General features: G+C 41.8%; 1 protein-coding gene across 6 annotated transcripts in view; it reads left to right on the forward strand.

The window, feature by feature from the left end:
* The window catches only part of LOC138516963 (uncharacterized), a 530,457-nt gene that overhangs the window by 17,879 nt on the left and 495,806 nt on the right, over positions 1-16,772 (forward strand). The window contains exon 2 of one of the 6 annotated variants that reach the window (XM_069632439.1): positions 11,143-11,289. The exons of the other annotated variants lie outside the window; for them this stretch is intronic. The gene's annotated coding sequence lies outside the window, so the exon portion shown is untranslated. The remainder of the gene's footprint in view (positions 1-11,142; positions 11,290-16,772) is intronic. 6 annotated transcript variants of the gene reach the window in all.

The following is a 16,772-nucleotide window of genomic DNA, read 5'->3' on the forward strand; positions in this document are numbered from 1 at the left end:
ACAATCTTTTCAATGGCTTTGTGAGTGGGTGATGAAGGAATCAACCACTTCTTCTTCCGTGCCTCCTCTGTGGACAAATGGCCATGTTCACAATTGTGGAAATGTTGGTTCGTGTTCCAGCTGTGCATGGTTTGTACAGTGTAGCATTACTGACCGCCATTTTTCCAGTAGAATTTCCAACGACCCTCCACATGTTTTTGAGCTCCACCAAAGATGGTTGCTGATTGACTTGGACCACTGTGAAATACCTTGCATATCTTTTTTTTTACCTGCAGCCGACAATTTTTTATTGATTGTTTTTGCAAGATGCCAAACGTCAAATTGGTGATTTATATTTTTGTACTCTTCTCTCATTGTCTTGGCAATTGAAACGTGTCTGTCCGTGGCTATCAGGTCGATCACCATTCCCCGCGATTGTAGTTCTTGCAATGATGCTACAAAGCCAACTTTCTCCATGGCCACTGAGGATGTACTTTGTGACACCTGCACAACCACCGAACTCACAATTTTCTTACTTTCCATGTCCTGAAAGTGGTAGGTGCAGTACTTGGCTGAAAATCCTGGGCTGTCGCACTGTCCATCACCGGCTAGCCTGAACCGTTTGCCCGCGAATGTACTATCAATAGACATTTTTTCCATTCTCCAAGCTTCGCTAATGGCTGGAAATAGATAATCGGTTTGGTATTTGTAGAACTGAGTTTTCGCAATGAAACGGATTCCCACAAACTGAAAGAAAGACTCTAATTTTTTAAAACTTGAACCACTAAAAAGTGCAGCCGCTGCACAAAGTAGATTGCCTGCTGGCAGTTGTCCCAGCGTGGGTTGTGCAGACCATGAGAAAGGATGATATTTTGTACAGGTGGCATGTATTTTAAGGTTAGTGCCTCGAATTGCACGAGTCACATTAATCAATGGCTCCCCACATACTTCCCCACCTACCGAATGCCCACATTTCAACCGAATAATAATATCAATCAAACAACTATCGAATTCAATGAATTTGGCCTCTTTCCTTATACTGTCACTCTGCATCCCAGCTGGTTCGGCCTGTAACGTTGAGGACATGTCACTCACATGAAAGGTAGAATCTCTGATATCGTCTTCCGCTATGTTCAGTGATATTGAAGGTGTTTCATTGTAGTCCACTTCATTCTCTTCCATTGCAACATCTGTTCCTTCTCCGGCAATGGGTGAATAGGACAATTTCTTCAACTTTCTCGCGGTCTTAGTTTTTGCGGGTGTGGATTCTGTGAATTTATCTCCAACTGCATCCGAACTACCAGGAGGACATTCACTATCAATGGCTGGTGGTGGTATAGCTCCGTTGTCAATCACTTCATATTCTTCCCATTGGCACGATGCATCTCCAGTCTCAAGTCCCTGCCAAAAGGTTTGACAAGCAACATCTCTCGTTCGCTTCACTGTCTGTGTAGATCTAGTTCGTACACCCACTCGCAACTAGAGGACAGATTGGAAAAGGGATGTTCAGTTTAAACACAACTTACAGTATTGAACTATTAACAGTGAAAAACAACATAATATAGTGACCAGGACACTAACCTTCTTTTGCTTTCTTTTCTTTGAAACTTTCTTGCCTCGAACTTCAACATCAGGACGCTGTTGCTCCGACTCGTGTGTGCATGTCTCCACTTCCTCTTGCGCTGCAACGACTACATTTTCATGATAAGCACATCCATCACGCACTAACGCTCCATCGACTCCCTGAAACATAGAACTTTCATTAGTATGTATAATAATATTGAAAACACAAAATGTACTTGGGGACCAATACCCACGTACATCTCCATAGCAAAACACGAATGAACGCTTTGTGTAGAACATTCAAACGACAATTATTCACGCATTGTTGATCTAGTTAGATGGAACTGTCAAGATCCATACCTCGGGCTCCTCCTAGACTTCCATTGATGATATTATTGAAGATGATGCTTCAGTGACTCCCTGAAACACAGTAATTGCATTAGTATGGTTTTCTATTTTGATAAAAAGAACAGAAACTTTGTGCAGGCGTGAACGGCTCATCTAAATAGACCTGCACAAATGATCAGTTGTCTAAAATAAATAATGGATATGTAAATATGATTCGATTTGCTTGATCGTTGGAAGTGTCACCACCCAGAGATCTGCATCAACTACTAGGGGTGATGTTCTTGTAGAAGAAGTTCCGTCATCTCCCTGAAACATAGTACTTGCGTTAATAAAGAAGGAAGTATAGCGGATGTAATCACGTCATATGATTTCGCTTGATCGAACTGTCAGTATCCATACCTCGAAATGCATAAGAACATCAAGGGACGATGTAACTGCGGTGCACACTTCTGCAAGCTGTTGCGCCGACCCGTAACTGCATGCTCCCCCTTCTTCTTGGACTAATGCTCCATCGACTCCCTGAAACATAGGACTTTCATTAGTAATGAACACAAAATTGAAAAAAGAAGACACATAGGAGGGCGACGGAACTGTCCTGAAACGTCCCTCGAGCATCTGAGTGACATCAACGGTAGTCGTCAATACGTTGGACTCCTCAGCATCTCCCTGAAAGACAGTACTTGCATTATTTTGGATAACAATAATTATAACTGAAAACAAAGACTAGAGGACGAGTACAAGGGTGTACCATTAGGTAACATAATTGCACGATAAATTAAAACTATTGATTTACATGCCTAAAACAAGTCAGTGGCAGAATAGCCAAGTAAGATTACCCGATAGGCGCTTGAAGTGGCTGATGACTGCAATAACGACACGGATGGAGAATCTTCCGCCTTCATATTGAGTGGATACATAAATGGGAAATTATTGTTAGCTAATGCTACACACTACCGCAAGGCCAAGAGATAAATACGTAAACTTGACTCACCAGTGGAGGGATGTGGACGAATAGAGTGGGAATAGCGGTTGAGAGCAATTTTCGCCTCGCTCGCGGTGTGTTCTTCTTTATTAGCAATGATGTGGAGTACATGTCAGAGGTAAAGTGCCTGCTGCAGATGCGGTATCGATCACCCCTCTTGTCCGCAAAGACCTCTAGGACTCTACTTTCAAGCTCAGACGGTGGATATCCGCAATATCGGACCCATTCTCTTATCTGATCTATTGTCTTAGGGAAAACATGCATTATAGTACCTTCAGATTTATTATGGGTCTTCGAAGGGCAACCGCCAATGGAACAGGCAGGCATTGTGGAAAGTTCTGAAAAGTAAAGATCAACAATTCTCTATGAATACCAATGTAAACTCAGAACATGTGACTAGTTCCTTGCATGTACTGTCTTGAACGAAAAGAAATTGGACGCAAAATGATTATGGTACATGGCCTTACCTTGACGAACAAACAGTTAGATGCAGGGATCAGAGTAGTTTCTTGTCGTAGAACAGGGAGCAGTTCACAGGTTGCAAACTGACGAGTTTCCTCGAAGTGGTCACGGAAGTTCACAGAGACGAAGAGCAGATAACCAGCACCTTCACGGGTTGACTAGCAAAGCGCAAAGAAGTGCTCATTAGAAATATGAAGTGGGTTATAAAGAATTCGAAACAGGGGTGTGTTTGTGAATGAATGACGTGTATATGTCGTGGCATTATGTGGATTGCAGGGGGCCGTCCAGCGTGAGGGGGGGATGCTTGGCAGGAGACACGGGGTCTGGAGGTAGACATGGGAACAACAACCCATGCTCTATAGACCACTTTGAAGTGTACATGGTCTTTGGCACCTCTTGGCCTTTATCGCTCCCTGACTGCTCCAGTTGCCAGCACAAGTACCCCTGTGCGAACTGCCTTTGATAGGGCGGGGGTGGATTGGGGCGGTGGTCGTGCAGACAAGACTCGTTTGCCACAGGGCCTCACCAAGGAGAGGCCATCTAACTGCATGTAAGAGGCTGGCTGCAGGATCTAGTACATGGAAGGCAGGGGGGTGAGTTTATAAATACCTCACCCTCCCAGGAGAATATATGGGTGCAGTTCACCCTGAAGACCCTGGATGCCTAGGCAGTTAGTCAGCAGCAGGCTGGCCTGTGGTGGCAAGGCGGCACGGGCCAGAGGTGGTCATCTCTGTACCCGGTGCCCAAAAGGATGATTTATTATGATCAACCATATTTACCTATAACCATGTTTTGTATCAATAAAATACAACGGCCTTCCTTTTATTGCCAACGCTTGAACAAATCAAAACAACCATTGTTAAAATATATATTGGGTTTTATTTTGGATCTTAATTTCAATTGAACATAAATAATAAACATTACACATTGTAAATTTGCGGTTGCAGCACATCCAGGGAAAATCCGCGGTATTGTCCACTGTCGCTGGGGAAATGTTGTCTAATGGCAAGTACCGCACAGGCAGGTATTACTCTCCGAACGCGGTGTCCGAGCCTCCCGTGAAGCCACCAAGTGAAGCAACGATAGGCCACCAGCCTGTACCACCTGTGAAAATGAAAGATGCAAACTGTATTAAAATGACAAAACTTTCTTATCACTGTCGATTCAGGTAAAAAATGTCATTCTGCTTTGAAAAAAATTCTATCTAGAAAATGCACAATATGGAACCAATTTACATGCATTCGAATGATATGTAGATGTAATTTTATATGTGGGAGACGACCATGACATAGTAGTGGCATCACTGACATCACAACCAGAGTATACTTACTCGTTACTCGGATTACGCGGACGAACAGTGCCGCGAAGTTCGTGCATAAGCACCATCATCATCCTCAACAGGGTCCGTGAGAGGCAGGCTTCCCTGAACTCTGGCAGCTCGGTGATGCATTGCGGACTTGGCTCGCCTTCCGAAATGTAGGCCAGGCATCCCGAGTTTTCTCGGCAGCAGCAGTTCTCCTCCTCAGTTGGCATTAGCTCGCACCGATTGCACGTGCACCAGGTGGAGACGCCGTCCATGCGACATGGTCCAGGCTCTTCATCCGTTGACTGGTCCTCCCAACTGCCGTCCGAATCCCCATCGTTTTCGCGTGCTTGCCTTTCCAGTAGTTCTTCCTCGGTGTACTCGGGCTCGTACATATACGGCATTATTGTAGCCATTATGTGGTAAAGTAAAATAATTTATAGCGGTGGTACTGGTATCTGTTCACACGGGCTACAATCAACGAAGGTAGCTGACCAGAGCACAGAAACGAGTCACAGAATACTCAAAGTAACACAGAGAGAGGAATGGATTCGAAAATCTGCTGCTGTGTGTTGTGAAACGGTCTGTTTATACTTATTGAGGAAAGAGGCGTCCTGCCATTTCCATGGCGACACTTCATTAGCTGAGGCGCAGCGATTGTTGACACGAAACGGGAAATGGGCGGTACGCGTCTGCTGATGTCAGGCTCAGGGGCGGGGGATTTGATTTAGTGCCGCAAAAGCAGGTGAGCCAGGGCGATGGGGGGAAATGATAGGATTATCATAAAATGGCGGATGTTTTCGAGTGCGTTAATGGACGAAAAGTCGGGTAAGGTCCATAGGAAAGTTTTCTACGATCTACCGATTTATGCTTAAAAACACATGGCCGAACCATAGGAACAATAAAAAAAAAGTTCCGGAACTATCCTTTAAATCAGTTGCTAACCCAAACTAGTCAAGCTTCGTGGACAAAGTCAGAAGTTAGAAAAAAACTTTTTTCTGTAAGTGTAATAATGCATTGTGTCCTGTTGTATGCTACTAGCCAGGCATCACTAGTTACTCGCCACCTAAATTCTATACGTGGAACACCATTTCTTGCCAGGAGTCAAATTATCATCAGCCAATGGCTTGTGGTGAGTGCAGATTTTGCGCCCTGCTTATATAGCTAGTATCAAGTGGAGGTGCAGTTATTGTAAATACTCTGTAATCTCAAACAAACAACTCTTTAAGGGATGATTTATTTGCAATATAACATTCTGAATTTTGACAGGTATTAACGGCAACCATTCTTTTGTATCAAATATTGGGGTCTCGTCCATAGGAAGAAATCCAGGTGAGTGAGGCAGTCCCTGTGTAGAGTACCTTTACAAAAGGGTTGGTCAAATTGGAGTGAGAGCAATGCATTGGGGACAAAGATTGAACGGACAACACGAGCCTAGTGCCATAGCAAGATGCATTTCTGTAAATAACACCATGTCATGAAGAGCTTGTTACATACGGTAATGACATCAAAAATAACCTTTTTTTAAAAATAAATCTTTGCTTTATTTAAATTCAGTCATTTTGTAGCTGGTTCTGGGGACTGGCATTAGTGAGAGTTGGAAATATGGTGCCTTCATGGCAGGTTTATTTTATGAGGGGGCGGGGGGGGGGGTTTGTTTAAAAGCAAGTGAAGGTCGTGTGTGGGACCAGTCGCAAGGCTGTCTCTTGCATAGGCTTTGGGCTTGGTTAAGAGCACCCCAGCTTCTTAGTTGTTAAGCGGGAATTACATTTCCTATGGTGACTCGCCATTGTCTCGGGAGGAAAGCTCAGCGGCAACGTTCTCGCCTTGGAAGCAAGACTACACAGAGCAACACAGGTTCGATTCCCCGGGTCCGCGCTTAGAAACCTGGGTATTAAGCGTGTTATAAATATCCTATCATATGAAATGCAACTTCTGGGACCCCTGCCTCTAACCGTTAGCCTCCTTCCTTCCCTGACTTTTACAAACTACAAAAAAGCTCATGTCGGTCTCTTTTAGTAATATTTGTTTTTTTGTGGGGGGAGGGGTGGGGCAAAGTTTGTCCAGTTTCATTACCAACAGCAAAGTTATTAACATCTAAGTCCTCTTTGTGGGTAAATGTCCTAGTACACCACAGCTGCAGTCTCTATTAACGCTGTAAACGTTTGTTGTGGGTGTGTGCTATAGATGTTGTCTCCCTCCCCTCTTCGGTTACAGCTTGTATTCCTAAGCTTTACATTTACACATGTATCCCTCTGACATTCTCCTCCACAGCAGCAAACCCGTACCCATTCCTCTTAGCAAGTGCTGTGCACTACCCTGGAAAGATCAGAGGAAGAGTGCCATTTTTATACGGGAGATGCAAAGGATGAGATTGATTGGCCAACATAAACTACTAGGCAGTAGGAGCAGGTCTAGAGGTGCGAACTTGCAAAGGGCTTGGTGACCGCCCTATCTATTGGGTCCCGGGTTTGACAATGATTGCATGGAGGGTGCTGTTCGTGAGGGATCCACAGCAAGATAAGGTGCCAAGCGTAATGTCTGGTCACCATGAAGGATTCACAAGACTGGCCAAAGAATGTTGTTGGTGTGCTTTAAAGTGGGAAGCAGAGGGTTTCTGAGATTACAGTTCTGCATTCACCTGTAGTTCTTCAGTGACTCCTCAAATGTTTGCTTGGTTTGACTGATAAAGGGCAATATTGAGGCTGGACAACAAATGTGCTCTTTACAATAACTATTAATTTATGATTAGGAAAGGAATTGGGCCGGAACTAGAATGAACTGTACTCCAGCAAAAATGGTTATGTTCAGAATGAGTACACATTTGAATTACTATTAAACATGTTTCATTATATTGGTGGTCCTGCTCATGTTCCCAAAATGCACTTTGTTTTCATGCAAAGCAACCAGTGTTCTATATTCAGGACACAAACATGATTCAACACCTAGCTCCCTCCACAACCCTGACAATCCGCCTGCCCCACTTACTATCCTCTCTCACTCTTTCACGGAAATGGAGAACTGTAAATCCTGCTATGGACGAGTAGCGTGCAACTTGACAGTTTTTAAAAAAGTTTTATTTTCCTTATTTATTCCAGCGTATGGACTTGCTTTAAGTGCTGGACAGTTGGATACTAGGACAGTGTTTTTAATGTAATGGCGATCGTGATGGTGTGAATGAGGAGTTGGGTGACCCTGTTTATGCGCTGAAGGCTCCTATTCTGTAAATTGGGCAGGAAACATGGCGTACAAAGCTTCAGTGTCACGTGAAGGCTCCTATTAATTCTGTAAGTTGGCCAGGAAACTTGGCGTACAAAGCTGCAGTGTCACGAGTACAATGTGTTCTTGATCAGGGGCTGTGGAGTCAGTCATAAGTTGTTGACAATGTTTGGCAATTTGCAGTGGAGAGGTTCTACATTAAGTAAGATCCTACATATTTTATTTGGATCATTTGTCTAATAAAACAGAAGTTTAGAGGTTGGGCCTTTTATTTTCTTAAGGTTGAATCCGTGGTGAGGCAACTATTAACTGTATGAATTCTTTTGCTGGCGTACAGTTGCCAGAAAAATTAACGTACTGAACATTTTTGTTTGCAAAAGCTAGTTTTCCTTTTTTCTTTTTCGTCTCCTCCCTATCAACCTCAACCCCCAAAATGATGCATGCTTACATTCATTGCAAAACCTGTGTAAGCATTGAAAATACTAGCGTGTAAACGTGCATGTACATATTGGGGTCAGGCGATGGGGGGAAGGGTAGGTGGTTTTTATTACAGAAGAACCTATTACCAAAAGAATAAGGATTTTAATAAGCGTTTTAGATTTTTCTGTTATTTAATTTTTGAACAAAAGCCTCTTTACATATTTTACTTCAGCACTATGAATAGATTTCACCAGATGCAGTTATGGGTTTATTTCTGCTTTTTCAGTTGACGCCAACATATGCAAATCTGTTTGGACAATTTGTGTAGATTGAATGACTTTAAGGAATGGGTATATCTCATTCAGCAGGATGGAAATTTTATTACCATGTGATATCAGCCCACCAAGGGGAAGGTGGCCACTCGTCTCACTCCCAGACATTTGGCAACCTCTCAGCGGGTCTTGCATACCCGCACCTCTTTCTAGGGAAACTTCCCCACATGGATTTCCAGGGTCATTGGCCGTATCCTTGCCTTTCAAATTGAATATGTCCTGGTGTTTTTACATCCGAGCACGGCATGTTGCTTTCTGATGCAGGTCATTACTTCACAGTGAACTCTATAAAAACGTTATCCTTTTGTAAGTAAAGCAAATGCCTCGTGTCTTATAGATTTGGGGGGGTCTGGGGGATAGACCTGGTGATAATAGCACGTCAGAAGAGGTCCCAATTCTTCATGTATTACCTACTGCGTAGATAAGAGGCGACTAAACCTATTCTTAGACAGCAGGCTAGCTCATTATCTGTAACACACCAGGGATTAATGATCTCACTCTTCATGGAAATGATTGAAACAGAAGGCAAATGAAACGAAGTGAAACAGATTTTGAGTGTCCAGACATTTTGAGACACTGAATTGGTTCAACAGGAAATCTAACGGGCGATACTGGATTTGTTAGTCTGTAAAAATGAGGAAGGGATTATTTCCTGGTTACATTTAATAGTAGGTCTATGTATAGCAGGACTGCTGCTAGGATACATACGAATTAGACTGCCAAACCCTCCAGCATGCTTGACCCCAAAAATCCCTCAAAAAGATGGGCTGTTGTTGAAACCAGAATGGCTGATACCAGAGAATGTAAGCGGTCTGATCAAATATCCAAGAGCCGGATTGGATCTTTCATATTTCAATGTTCTCTGCCCCTTATGCTTTGAACTTTAGTGATTACCCAGGAACCATAAGTACCTCACAACTGACCAGACAGTATGGCCAAAGTTGATATTTAGTTTGGCAGAGGGTGATAGGAGAAGCTGCTAGTAATAATGGTCCAGGCCCATGGTCAATCGTCAAGTTTAAGTATGAACGTCCATTGTGAGCACCAGTATTGAGGAACCTGTTTGATTACGTTGGCTGATTTATTCTGTCCTTAAAAACTGTCCACATACCCATTTAAAAAAATGGGCATCATAGTTATCTAACTTGTCAACCTTTGAATGCAGCATTATTTGTATTGTGAAACTTCAGTTCAATATGTCAATATCAAACTTTTGTTACATTGATTAATATCATTTCCCAACCATATCTAATCTAATGAAATCTTCATCCCATACATTCATTCATTACATACATTTACTTGGCAAACTTGTCACTCTTATGTTTCCTTAAAATTCTTTTTTTTTCTCCATAAAACTAACGGCAGAAGAAAAGAAAAGATATCCGGCCTTTGTTCCATTCTAAATCGACTTTAGCTATGTGGTCTTTTTTTTTCTTTCTTTCATTTACCCAGTCTCATGCTATTTAACTATCAGGATCATTATCAAGGTAGTTGATTAAACTGCATGACAACTTAATATTCCTGCCAGCTGCAACATATGCCCACCATTCTTCCATATCATTATTCAGTGGTTTAAAGCTACTCAAATGCAGTTCTCGCTGATTGATCGTTCCACTACATGTAATTATTAAATGTTTTAGGGACTCAATGTCTCCCGTACCACAGAATGTGCATTTATTGTCAATCGTTTCCTAGTTCCGTCTTTTCTAAAGCATTTCCTTATTGTTCAGTGCATTTAACCTGAGTTTTAGGAATTGATTCCTGTGATGACGTGACGGACAATCTAATAAGTATTTTGGTTGTTTATGTAGCTTGATTGTTCCTATCGATATTGGAAGAACAGTTTTGAGAATCCAGTGTTTTTCGGAATTGGAAACCCAGTCCCAGATCTTTAATTATATTTTTTGCATGTTGCAGACGATACTGGCAGCTTTCATAATAGCTTCTAAATTCATCTTCCAAGTATGTATTAGTTTAGATTGCGTCCCTTCATTTCCAATTGAAAAGATGTTATATGCAGCAATTTCTTTGCCAAGATACATTTTCTTCAAGATGGCTAAAGATTTCCATGTGATTGTCATGTAAAGTGAATTAATAGCCAGTTCATATCTCAGCGTAATCATTGAGATATATTGAGGAAGCCTCATTGCTCGTCTCCAAAAGTTGCCTTCTAATGTTTGCCAAAGATGATGGTCTAGATTCCAGCCAGCTTCAGCACCAAATGCTATTGTTGGAATGAATTTCTGAAGATAGAACGTCATTATTGGGACGATCGTAAACTTCCCATATTCTTTATAAATCTTTGCTCCTTGTAATCCAAGTTTGACCGTTCTATCTGTTAAGTCTTTCATACATGCAGCTTCGCAAATTGAATCATTGAACATCACACCAAGATATTCTATGGACTTTACTGTGCTTAATACCTCATTTTCAGTAGACCAACTGAATTTTTTTGTCTCTTCTTCTGTGCCCTTGTCCAATGCTCATGTTTTTTTTTTTTTTTTGGTATTTAACGTCAACTTGTTTGCTTTCAGATAGTCATTTAGACGATTCAAGAGACGCTGAAGACCAATTTGAGTCTGGTCGATCAACACCACGTTGTCTGCTTAGATGAGGTATTTGATTGGCGTGCCATTGATCTTCGGAGAGAAGCAATATACTGTATCCAACCACGCTGGCAGGTCAGCTATAAGTAGTTTGAATAATTCTACTGCCAAAGTGCAGCCTTGCTTGACTCCTTTGTGCGTGGATACTGGCTGGGTCAAATGACCTTGCTTATTCACCCTTATTTGTACCGTTGACTTTGCATGAAGGGCTTTATTTGGTTCCAAAATTTGCAGGGGACAATTCCACTTAAACAGTTTGGACTACAATTTCTCCCGATTTATTGCATCAAAATCCTCCCTCAAGTCTATGAATGCAAAAAATAGTTTTTTCTTTGACTCTTGAGCCTCTAAATTTAGTTCAGTATTACTAAATTCACTTCAACTCCCACGTTCGCAGTGAAGCCTGTTTGCCAAATATCTGTTAGCCTTTTCTCAATTGCCCATGCAGCAAGCTTCTGCCGAAGGAAGGATCCGAAAATGTTCCCAATTGTATCAAGCAGGGCAATAGGCCGATAGTTTGCCGGATCGTCTCTACTGCCCTTCTTGTAAATTGGCACCACAATTGTCTTTAACCATGAGACTGAAATTGTTTTACTTTTAGACACTTAGGGGAATAAACCTTCAATGAACTTTGCCCAGTGTTCCTTGTGTTTCTTTAGCATGATGTTTGAAATTTGATCTGGGCCTGCGACTATCGAGCTTTTTAGCTTTTGTATAGCCTGTTCAATATCAGCTCTTGAAGGCATTATGTCCCAAGTATTAACAACATTTTGTGTTTCTAGCTGGATTTCTTGGATTGGCTTCTCGTAAAAAGCTGCAAAATGCTCAACCCATTTCGCACTAGAAATTTCATTTGAAATGATAGGTATGGATTTTGTGTTTCCATTGTTTAAAATCGCCCAAATATCGTGCGTGTTTTTTGTGATCAATAATTTTAACATGATTTCAGCACGATTTCGTTCGATTAACACAGTGTGGGACTTAAGCCAGTGGCAATAGACCTGACGTCTTACTTTGCCTTTGATGTTAATACAGTCCATTTGTGTCTGTCTTCTTTATATGTCTCAGATCCTTCCTTAGTTCCTTTTTTTTGCTCGTACAGTTTCATTGCTAAACAGATGTTTATGTGTATGCCCAATAGTTCTTGACTATGCCAGTTTTGTCGTAAAGTATCAACAGGGTGAGTACTCAACATTGTTCAATTGATTAAGGTCACAGCACAATCTTTCAATTTGTGGACCATTTATCCTTAAGCGATTTCCTGCAGCATTTGTTGCTATTTGACCATCATGTCTAGCGGGTAATACACCCCCTTCAATTTCCCAAACGAGACGTAGCAAATCGTGATCGCTGTTTGTCATTGGAATTGCATTAAGGCAACCCACTCTTTCAAAAATGTTACGGGATACCCAAATATAATCCAGAGTATTTCTGCTAAGCGATCCTCTCCTCGTTGGATTGCATGGCTGATCGCCTTTTGTGTTTCCATTGACCATTTGACAGTTTCTTATTGCAAGAGCTTTGGTCCAGATTTGTCCTTTATGCGATCCTGCCTTATCTGGAATCTGCACGTTTGTCTTTTTTTCATGATCGTATTTGAACCAGCTACATTTTAGGTTGCCACAAACTATTACTGAGAGGGTATTATAAGTCAATATAGTTTTATCAATTAAAGATGTTACTGCACTTATAAAACTCTTTGTGGTGATCATAGCTGGATTCCAATATCCATTAATTAATAAGAGATGTAGTTTCTCATTCTTTTTTGAAGGTGTTATTTGCACAATTGTACCTTGTACAAACGGATTTGGAATAAACGTCGCCAGAGGGATCAACCAGTTATGTATTATCAATAAAGTAATTAGACCCGAAAACGGACGTCCCATTGCATTTTTTTCCTGCAGGGTTTAGGAAGATGCTACATCCATCGCGAGTCGGTGTTTTGCGTAGCCATGTTTCTTGCAAAGAAACTGCAAAAACATTGGGCCTCATTACACGTTAGGCAGTAAGGGTTTACCGGTACCGGTAAGGGCACCGGTACCGGTAAACCCTTACTGCCTTACGAGTTCCCTTTGCGGGACCCGACCTTAACCAGCCGTTAAAGTAGGGTGCCATAAAGGGACCTCGGTGCTAATTACGGTACCGCAATTTGCGATTTCCGTAATTAGCTCCTTCCCCATTCCCATCATGCCCTATGTGGGCAAAAATGGGAATGGGGAAGTGCCTTGGTGAATGGGGAATTAACGCCCCCGCTCACCTTGGAGTAGGGCTGTAATACGCCATCCACCAAGGCGGACACGGTAAAATACCGGCGGCAACCATGGCGCTAATAGCGCCATGTTTACCGCCTACCGTATAATGAGGTCCATTGTCTAATAATACCACAAAGTTATTAAACAAATGTGTAAACCCTCGTGTGAATGTGTAAATCCTTGTGTCTTCCATGACAACACTATCTGTACTGGATTTGTCAACTTCAATCATTTGTTATTGACATCTGACGTTCGTTGATTGATTCCAATTCTGTTGATTCATTCCAATTCTGGTTCTTGACACTACTCCTTGATTGACATACTCATTTCGAATTACATGGGAATATGACAACTATTTCCTCAGTGTTCTCTACGATATTCAGTATTTTCTTCATTGTTACTTTCTCGCTGTCCCGATTTTTTCATTTTGCATTTTTTGATCGGGTTCCAGGGTGTTATCAAATCCAAAAACAAGTAGCTCCTCAATAGCTTGCAGTAGCATATTTTTCACTGCAGAAGAGCTGATATGCAGTAGTACCTGATCAGACGTTTTCTCTGTTGGGTAATCTACAGTTTTTATATCATCGGAGGATATTGTTCGCAATAATGGAATACAAACAAACAATTTCAGTACATTGGCTCTGTTTAAGTTGACTTCATTATCATCAGTCTGGATGTTTTGAAGATGTAGTTTCCATGGACAAATGTTTCTTCTTGGACTTTTGCTGCAATGTACACTGGATTGATAGTGTACTCCTTGTTTCCTCTGATTCATTTTTAATGTTGGATTAAACTTGGAAGTTAGAATCGACGTTTGCAGCCGCAGGACTTTGCTGTTTTCTTTTTTAGATGCATCTCGCTTTGATTTTTGATCACAAGTGCCTTTACTTGTTTTTGATTACCGTCAGGTGGACTTGTACATTCAGCTACATGACCATTTTTGGGAGACTCTTCTACATTTTCAATTGAGTACGTTGACAGACTGCATAAGTCCACCGCCGCTTCGGCAAGTGAGCTAGCAATACTCATTTCATCTGATTCAAGACAACGGTTTGCAGTTTGTTTATTTAGTTGACGACTGTCCTCTTTGCTCGTACCTTGCTCTGATGCAGGCTGTGGGGCTAGCCATTTTGCTCCTGCTTTACGTTCAAACAGACAGACTTTTATAGGTGTAGTTAAGTTCCTTATGAATTTTTTCACATTTGGGCGCACATTCTTTTGTTGCTTATTTGTCATTCCTTGCGCTGGGTCATTTTTGACATCTTTATGAGATCTTGAAAAATTCCCGATCGGGATGGTTTTTGCCGGGCCATTGAAGATGTTAAACGAACTTTGTGAGTTAGTTGTTAATCCTGCTATTTCATCAGCCTCGGATTGTTTATTAGTAATGATGGACTTATTTACCGGAGCTTGCCCCATTGCTGAGCTAGCTTTGTAATGAATAGGGTGGACTGCATCCACAGTGCAGTCAGGCAGGCATCGGATGTTGTCTTCCAAATTGCCGGTTTTACTCAATTTAGGTTCACCTATTTGGCTTTCCTTTTCATTCAGTGGAACATCCGAAGTCAATGTCAGGTTTTGGGAGACTTTGGATATCTCTGGCATATTTGAAGAAAACTTCTTATGCACCTTCGTAATCTTTGTTTGACTTTGTTGGGGAAGTGCTCTTATAGCACCTTCCTTCCCTATAACGGGTTCATGTTGGAATATTTCCCGCTTATCGTCTTCTCTGGCATTTTTGCGCATCCATCTCCCCGCCTCTAGCAAACTATAAATTAGGGTGTCGTTTTGGGAGTGATGCCGCATGGCCAGGGTGCTTAGGCGTTCTTGCCATCGAGCAGAGAGATCCGCTTACTTTTCCATCTGGATTTGCAAGAATCCTGTAAAAAGTTATAGTTTTTCCTTTTTTTTTTGTTGCAAGATTTGACAACATAGCCTCTTGATCACTGATTGCCCCATTTAATGATTCGTATAATTTAGTAAACGAAAGCAACGCAATTGAAGAGGCCGCTAGAACATTATTGTGCATCTGGGTTAAGGTTTCAACAGATGTACTCAATTGAGGGACATTTGGGGCCGATGACTCGTTAACATTCGATGAAGCATGCATGCTTTCTAGATTGTACTGTGAATCTGATAAAGAAAGATTTTGTGGTATGTATTTACTTCTTCCCTCCACAAAATAGCTTTTAGGTTTTGAGCACGGAGTTCTTACATTGGTTGATGAAATTTCTGGTTCCTTGAATGTTGAGTGGTTTAATTTGAACTTTAACTCAACTATTCGCTGCAAGCGTCGTGCTCTTGCGATTGAACTGAAATCCACAGTATTTATTCTTGGAACTAAACGAGGTGATCTAGGTTGTGTAGCTAGAGTATTTGCTTTATCAAAGTCCATTCCAATGGCTTCCATAAAACACTTTCCTATCACTTCTGGAGCTTGGCATGCGTATGCACTAAGATTGCCATTTTCCTTTAGGTGGATGTTATTTGCCAGCTCGCCGCCCTTGCCAATTGGCTTCGCCGCAACCTGTTTGACTGTTTTGTCGTTGTTGTTGTTATTGCTTAAATCCGAGGCGCATTGTTGCTTCTCATTTTTTCCTGCTTTGGTTTCAATCATTATTAATGACGTATCTTTAATGAATGCGCAATCTTTTGCTATCGCGCCCTGGAAGTTCTCATGCCTAAAGCCCGGCTCAAGTAAAGTTTCAGGAAATGCCGGCAAAGGCATTGGAATCGATGTGAGACTGATATTGTTTGCAGAACTTGTTTGCTTCCCAGATCCATTTCCTTTTGGTGGCGTTTCTTGGAGAGCATATTCGATTGGCTCCCCAACGTTGTTATTTACTGGCGGAGAATCTACATTTGATATGCAGATTAACTCCGCGTCGGTGACAGAAAATGGGGAATAGAACACGTCTAAAAAGTCTCCGCTATCGATAATCACTGCCGTCTTCACATGTGATTGGGACAAGTACGTTTCTGGGCTCACTATGTCCGGTATTGTTTCCAAATCGCGCAAGGATAAAGTGTGCACTTTATCATCCTTAAAAACTGTCCACATACCCATTTAAAAAAATGGGCATCATAGTTATCGGACTTGTCAACTTCCCTTTGAATGCAATTCTGTAGATTTGCTAATTAAATTGACACTGCAGTAGCACAACTAGCTATTTAAATTACCCTGTTCAATGAAACAGCAGACCAACCTGCATTGCTCTCTTGCCCTCGCGGCTCTCTCCACCGTCATTTCTCTGTTCACTGCAAGACCCAAGGGGGTAATGGAGAGAGAGTGCAGCAGTAATCCTC

This window comes from Ambystoma mexicanum, chromosome 6q (assembly GCF_040938575.1).
Source record: "Ambystoma mexicanum isolate Mex_15411 chromosome 6q, UKY_AmexF1_1, whole genome shotgun sequence".
NCBI classification, from domain to species: domain Eukaryota; kingdom Metazoa; phylum Chordata; class Amphibia; order Caudata; family Ambystomatidae; genus Ambystoma; species Ambystoma mexicanum.